This window comes from Hordeum vulgare, chromosome 7H, assembly GCF_904849725.1.
Source record: "Hordeum vulgare subsp. vulgare chromosome 7H, MorexV3_pseudomolecules_assembly, whole genome shotgun sequence".
In the NCBI taxonomy this organism is placed as follows: Eukaryota; Viridiplantae; Streptophyta; class Magnoliopsida; order Poales; family Poaceae; genus Hordeum; species Hordeum vulgare.
Genome location: NC_058524.1, coordinates 155,209,975 through 155,218,131, shown reverse-complemented (window position 1 = coordinate 155,218,131; position 8,157 = coordinate 155,209,975).

The window sequence follows — 8,157 nt, the reverse complement described above, 5'->3', positions numbered from 1 at the left end:
AATGAGACAATAAAGATAGAGGAGTGATAGCATATGTCTCACACCATATGATAAAGTACGACGTCTCCTGGTCTCCACACAAAGCAAAAACAACCAAAGTAGCGATGAAAGTTCAACGAATAAAGCAACATAGAAAATGAGGAAACTCGCAAATCCTACACTCTCTCCCCCTTTGGCATCGGGACACCAAAATGGTAGAGAGGACACCTACGACATACTCCCTCCATTCCTAAATATAAGGTGTATTATTTTTTTTAAAGTCAAACTTCTCTAACTTTGACCAGGTTTGTAGACAAAAATATCAAGGTCTAGAATATCAAATCATTATCACTAGATTTATCATGAAATATATTTTCATATTTTATATATCTAGTTTTGTAAATCATTATATATTTTTTATAAAGTTGGTCAAACATAGACAGGGTTTGACTTTTTTAAAAACTAATACACCTTATATTTAGAGACGGAGGGAGTAGGTGGTAGCTCGAAACGTAGAAGAATCATCCATCAGAGTCCTCAACATACTCCTCATAAGTCTCGTCTTTTGTCTCCTTGTCACACTCAGCCCACTGAAGATTCTTCTTTTTCATCCAAGCAGCTTCAGGAGTAATGTCTTGCTCAGACCCACTCCAGATGTGCACGTCGAGCTTCCTCAAAATCAGCTTGTCGCGCTGACGGCTCTCCTTCTGATCAACGTGAGTCATGTACTGCCCCTTTGCCTGCATGCAAAACAAGGTCTTCATCCGGTACTTGATCTTCTTTACCCAAGATAGCTTGGCAGAGGAAGGCACATGTGACTCTGGAATGCCCTAATCCTCAACCGCAACCTCATCCTCATAAGTATCCACATTGGCAGCAGCTGGTGTAGTGGTTGTGTTGGCCCACTTGTTCTTTTGTTGCAGCTTAATAGGCTCATGGTGAATCCAACCGGGAGCTTGGAACTCTACATGTGGCAAGGCCTCCACCCACTTCTTCCGGATCAGGTAAAACAAATAAGGGCCATAGATGGGCACCTTACGATGAAAACCTGCTGACTGAAGCTCACTCCACATGATGTGAGACACATCAAGCGGTCCAGAGGCACGAGTCCGCCCTTTCTGACACATCAAAAGCATATCCACCAGGTATGAATGCACCCGGTCCTTGTTGCCAACGTGTGGAAAAAGAGTGTTGCGAAAGATACGGTGCATTACATCAAGGAATGGGTTTAGCACGTGAGAGACCTCACCAGATGGGGACACCTTCTCAATAAAGTAGGGCATCAACTTCTCCTTAGCTATAGCAGATGGCTTAGCGTGAGGGCGCAAACCAACTGGGTACTCAAGCCCCTCATCATGAACGTTCAGAAAATCCATAAACCCCTTCCAAGTAGCAGACAACCTCTCCCCATTGGTCATTCAAGTCATAGTGCGCGCTGCATCAGAGTGGAAGTAGACCGTAACAAATAACTAATCCACTATCTCAGGATCAAAGTCAAGGTGAAACGTGATGAGCTCCGCAATCCCAAGTTGTTCCACCATGATCAGAGGTTCCCAAAGTATGTCGGGTCCTTCTTCAGATGGTCCATGTCAATCCATTGAACTCGTACATAGATATTCTTCTTGGTCTTGATCACATTTTCATAAATGAGAGCCTGCTGCTTAGACCAGAACAGTTCACATCCCGGGAGATGAACCCTATCGTTGTCATAGGGGTTGATCTTCCGGCGAACCTGAAACTCAGCTTATGGCATAGCATCCCAATCAACAATGTTTTCCTTGTTCTTGTGAGCGGGCCTCTTAATGTTGCGCTTCGGAGCCTTGGATCCCTCGGGTGCATTTGAAGTGCGAGGGCGCTTGGAACTGGCATCCCGAGGAGGGTTTGAGCGCCTGGAGCCACCACCTATGACACGGAACGCAAACACAAGAAAACAAGGAAATAAGTCAAGGCAAAGACCAAAGCAAACAAGAAAATCCTAGAGAAAGGAGAACTAGGAGGACAAAACATGTGTATTCAGAGAGTAGTGGTAGTGCCGCTGGTCAAGCGGTAGTAAAAATTTAGTACCGCCTTGACAGCGGTAGTACGCTCCACTGCGGTAGTACCGCTCCAAGAGGAGGGGTAGTACCGCACGGGCGAAAAGTGCCAGATCTGACATGGAAAACTTCAGATCCGGTACTACGGGAGACCCAAACCCACATGTTGTATCCTACTCAGTTAAATTCCTACCACACAAGTACTCTCCAACCATCCTTGCAAGAAAAGATGGTGCCATGAAACGATGAACTAACGCATATGCCCCTAACCCTAGACTCAACAAGAACGAAGCAAAGAGAAGGAGACGAGGGGCAATACCAAGGTCCATGGCACGAGGGAGAGGAGGGAGACGATCCTACCAAACAGAACGGGAGGAGAGTGAACGGAGAAGGAGATCCGGCGAGTCCCTCTGGCACAGTTTCTTGAGAAGAGAGAGAGAAATAGAGAGAGCCACGAGATGAATGGGTATGGTGGGAGAAAGAACTGCCCCTGCCCTAATATAACCCCCTATGGCCCTGGCAGGGCGGTAGTACCGTGGTCATTGCGGTAGTACCGCTTGGCTAGCGATAGTAAAATTTTACTACCGCTCGCTGAGCGGTAGTACGGCTCGTGTAGCGGCAGTAAAATTTTACTGCCGTGCGTGGATCGATAGTACCGTACCCTCATCAACAAAAACAGTTTTGAACTTTGCCAGAACCAGAAAAAAAATGCAGGAAAACCGAGGTGAAGATAATAAAAGTGAAACAAGCATGAAACACTAACATAGAACCGAATCTTCTGACAAAGAGAGGGTGGTGGCCGGAGCCACCAATGTTTGAGACAAATGGTATGACACCACAAAGAATTATCCTTAGGTTCATGACCAAAGCTCATATTTGAAGCACAAGTGCCATCAATAATGGCTAACGTGAAAGACGTGATCAATTTATGCATAATGGGGGAGGGAAAGTTCCCTGAGAGAACAACACTCCCCCTATGTCCATGCCTGCACGTAGAGCAAAATATAATGATGAGTGCGGTCTGGTGTGCCTAGCTTCAATCCACATTGCTTGAATCAATGATATTTAGCTCATGCCTTAACTCGCAAAACCTTGCTTCATCTAGAGGTTTGGTGAAAATATCCGCAAGTTGCTCTTGAGTGTTGATGAACAGGACCTCAATATCTCCTTGCTTGATATGATCTCGAATGAAATGATGACGAATATCAATATGCTTGGTCTTGCTATGTTGCACCAGATTGATAGATATCTTGATGGCACTTTCATTGTCACATAGAAGAGGCACTTTGTCACAAGTGACACTGTAATCCTTTAAAGTTTGCCTCATCCATAATAATTGAGCACAACAACTTGCGGCAGTTACATACTCGGCCTCGGTGGAAGAAAGTGAGACACAGTTTTGCTTCTTCGAAGACCAACTTACCAAAGAGCGACCAAGGAATTGGCATCCTCCAGAAGTCTACTTCCTTTCGACAGTCTCCAGCCCAATCAGAGTTAGAGTAACCTATTAGACTAAATCTTGCTCCTTTGGGGTACCATAAGCCAAAGTTTGGGGTATGAGCCAAATATCGAAAGATTCGTTTGACTGCCGGATAGTGGCTTTCCTTTGGTGCGGATTGAAACCGTGCACAAATTCACACACTCAACATGATATGTGGTCTAGATGCACAAAGATAAAGCAAGGATCCAATCATGGAGCGATATACCTTTTGATCCACTGCTTTACCACTGGGATCATTGTCAAGCTTGCATTTGGTTGGCATGGGAAATTTGACCGGCTTGACGTCCTCGAGCTCGAACCTTTTAAGTATGCCTTGAGTTTACTTGGCTTATTTGGTGAATGTTCCTTCTCTTCCTTGTTTGATTTCACACCTGAGAAAGAACTTCAACTCTCCCATCATAGACATCTCAAACTTCTCGGTCATTAGTGTAGCAAACTCTTCATTGAAATATTCGTTAGGAGAACCAAAAATAATATCATCAACATATAGTTGGCATATGAACAAATCACCTTGACCTTTTTGGTAAAAAGGGCGGGATCAATTTTCCCAATTTCAAACCCATGATCTTGCAACAACTCGGTAAGGTACTCATACCACGCACGTGGGGCTTGTTTAAGGTCGTAGAGCGCCTTCTTGAGTTTGTATACATGAGCAGGGAACTTGGGATCCTTGAATCTTGGGGCTTGTTTGACATATACCAGCTCATTTAAGGGACCATTAAGAAATGCACTCTTCATTTTTTGCAATTTAAAATCATGATGAGAATCAAATGCAAGCAACATGCAAATAGATTCAAGACGAGCAACAGGGGCAAAGGTTTCACCGTAGTCGATACCCTCGACTTGGGAGTATCCTTGAGCCGCCTATCTTGCCTTATTTCGAATAACAACACCATTTGCATCCTTCTTGTTCTTAAAGATCCATTTGGTTCCAATGAAATTATGTTCATCCGTTGGCCTTGGCACTAATTCCCAAACTTGATTGCGCTCGACGTTGTTAAGTTCATCATGCATGGCTTCAAGCCAATCCTCATCATCGAGCGCTTCATGTACCTTTTGGGGCTCAACACATGAAACAAACGCGTGATGCAAACAAAAGTTTGATAATTGTTGACGAGTAGTTACCCCCTTATTGAAGCTTCCAACCACATTCTTGAAGATATGTTCTTGAACCAGGAGTTTGTTAGTTATCTTGGCGGCGCGGCGCTCCAAGACTTCCTTACTGGGTAATTAAGGAGCGACTTCTTGAACATCTTGAGCACCATCTTGAGCTTGCTCACTAGTTTGCCCTTGATCTTGTGGTTGCACTTGATCTTGAACAAACTCGGAGTCTTGAGGATGATCTTGGACATCATTTGGGGCAACACCATCTTCATGAGGTTGATCTTGTCCTTGATCTTGTTCATCGTGTTGAGGACCTTCACTTTGTTCTTCGGAAGCGTGTGGGTCTAGCGAGGGTGACGGCTCCACTTGAGTAGAGCATTGTCCTTCTCCTTCGACCACAAGGGGTTCCTCAATGGGGAGTATTTTACCAATCCCCATTCTTCTTATGGCTTGAGGAGGAATTACATCACCTACATCACAAATACCACTTTGCTCCACTTCGGAGCCATTATTTTCATCAAACCCTATGTTACACGTATCCTCAATGAGTCCGGTGGACTTGTTGAGAACACGGTAAGCATGCGAGTTTGTAGCATAACCAACAAATATGCCCTCATGAGCTCTAGCTTCAAATTTAGCCAAACGAACACCTTTCTTGAGTATGAAACACTTACAACCGAACACCCGGAAGTACTTGAGGTTGGGCTTGTTCATGGTAAGAATCTCATATGGAGTCTTGTTCAAACCTTTGCGGAGGTAGAGCCGATTGGATGTATGACATTCGGTGTTGATGGCTTCGGCCCAAAAGTTGTACGAAGATTTGAATTCCGTCGTCATGGTTCTCGCCGCATCCATCAACGTACGGTTCTTCCTCTTCGCCAAGCCATTTTGTTGAGGGGTATAGGGTGCTGAATATTGGTGCTTGATCCCCTCGTCACTAAGGAACTCATTCAAGGTGTAGTTCTTGAACTCGGTGCCGTTGTCACTTCTAATCATCAATATATTTGCTTCATGTTGACGTTGAGCTTCATTAGCAAAGTCGATGACGGTTTGTTGAGTCTCACTCTTCCTCTTCAAGAAGTATACCCAAGTGTATCTTGAGTAGTCATCCACAATCACAAAGCAATACTTTCTTCCCCAAAGACTATCAAAAGTTGGTGGACCAAAGAGATCCATGTGAAGGAGCTCCAAGGGCCTTTTCGAGTAGATGATAGTCGTGGGATGATGAGACCCTTCATGACGCTTTCCTTCAATACAAGGACTGCAAGCACGGTCTTAGGCAAAACTCACATTTGTTAGTCCACGAACATGGTCCCCTTTGAGGAGACTTTGCAAAGATCTCATATTGATATGAGCTAGCCGGCGATGCCAAAGCCAAGCCACATCAACTTTAGCCATTAGACAAGTGGCGATCTTAGTAGGTCGCTCCGAGAAGTTTACCACATAGAGACCGTTCTCGACATGTCCAACAAAGGCTACTTTAAGAGTCTTGCTCCACAAAAGGGCCACGGTATCAAGATTAAAGAATGTGGCAAAGCCCATAATTGCAAACTCATGAGCGGAAAGCAAATTGTATGCAAGGGGCTCAACAAGCATGACCTTCTCTATAGATAAATCTTGAGAGATGACCACCTTGCCAAATCCCATTACCTTAGATGTTGAGGCATCAACAAATTGGACATGGGTGAGCATAAATGGAATTGGATCCACATCCACCACCAAGTCCTTGCTCCCGATCATATGATTTGTTGCTCCACTATTGAGAAACCATGACACTCCATCGAAAGAAAACTCCTTATTGATACCTTTGGCCATGAGGCACTTGGCGATGCGGTTCTACTTGGTGGCATCAAAGAGAGACACCTTGGGGGAGGAAGTGACAATGGCCACGGTAGACGTTGCCATCCCCTCACGACCTGTATCATCTTCGTCATCATCGGAGGTGTACTCTTCATGGGCCACCAAACCCCTTGGAGGAGTCTTCTTCGTGAAGATGTTCTTGCTTGGGAAGACTTGGCTCTATCTTTGCGAATGAGCTTGCCCCCATTGTCTCCCCTCTTCCCATAAGGACAATCTGCCACAAAGTGACCCACATTGCCGCAATTGTAGCATGTCCTTACTCGTTGCTTGTTCTTGGACCCACTTGAGTAGTTCTTGGAGAAGTTGGGCTTTGAGTTTCTCTTGTTGCCCCAAAACTGCCTTGATGCAAGAGCCATGTGCTCGTGATAAGCATACTTTGTGTCTTTCGGATAGCCATCTTCTTCCTCTTCCTCTTCTTCATCCGAAATGACCTTGGCTCTCATGGCAAGGTTGGGTGAGGCTTTCTTCGACCAGACACAAGCAAGAGCATTGTCGGCGGTCTTGTTCACAATATCCATGGCAATGAACTCATCCAACACTTCGCGTGAGGTCAAGGTGTGGAAATCTGGCGTTTGACAAATGATGGAAGACATGGCTTTATTGAATGGCATGCTGGCCTTGAGAAACTTGCGCTTGATCCAAGTGTCATCTGTATCCTTGCTCCCATTGTCTTGGAGAGCAATGGCAAGAGCAGTCACCCTTCGATAGAGATCACGGGGTTCCTCATCTTCTAGCATCACAAACTCATCGACCTCATCAAGAACCACTTCAAAGTTGGACTGTTGAATGCTTGAGCTCCCCTTGTACAACACCATGATGTGCTCCCAACAATCCTTTGCATGGGTGAAGGGGCCAAAGTTGTCAGAATCATGACTCAAGTCTTAGAATCTTACGATCTTAAGATCCAACTAGCTCCTCCGATTCTACGATTTTGATCATAGAATATAAGTTTCTATGATCCTGATAGTTAAGATTCTACGATTCACGATCCTAGCAATGGAGCTCCGATCCGATTCAGAATCACGATTCTGACAACTTTCGAAGGGGCGCAAGTGAGGTAGATCTTCGGGAGGAACCGCGGATTGAAGGATGAACAACGCAGAATGATTGTATTGATTGTCCGCCTCTTCTCTTGGAGTGAGGTTGTTTGGATCATGTGGGTAAAAGCCTTGTTCGATGATTCTCCAAAGATTTGTTGAGCTGTAATTCAAATGAGACTTGATGGAAAAGACCCAGTTAGCGAAATCACCTTTAACAAGTTTAGGAGTAGGACCAAGGTTATTAATATGTGGCGTAGGGACCGGTCCTCCGTAGACCAGGGGAGGAGGAACCGAGGCAAAGGTTCCCGTCCCATTCTTGTCAAGAGGGGAAGAAGTTCGAGTACCTTTAGCCGTTTCCTTTCCGGAATTGGCCTCCGATTCCGATGTGGTGGGTTTAGACACAAGCAACGGTTCGGGAGAATTCTTCATCCCCTCAAGTAATTCTTTAATCCTGGACTTGACTTCGGTCATCATGGACGTCTTGAGTGTGGCCAAAGCCTCATTCAAGTCGTCCCGTGTGATCGAACTCAACTCATCGGCCTCGGGCACTTCGTGCCCAACCTCACCGTCATCAACCATACTCTTCGGGTGGTGAAACCCCTAATAAAGAGACGTGGCTCCGATACCAATTGAAAGGATC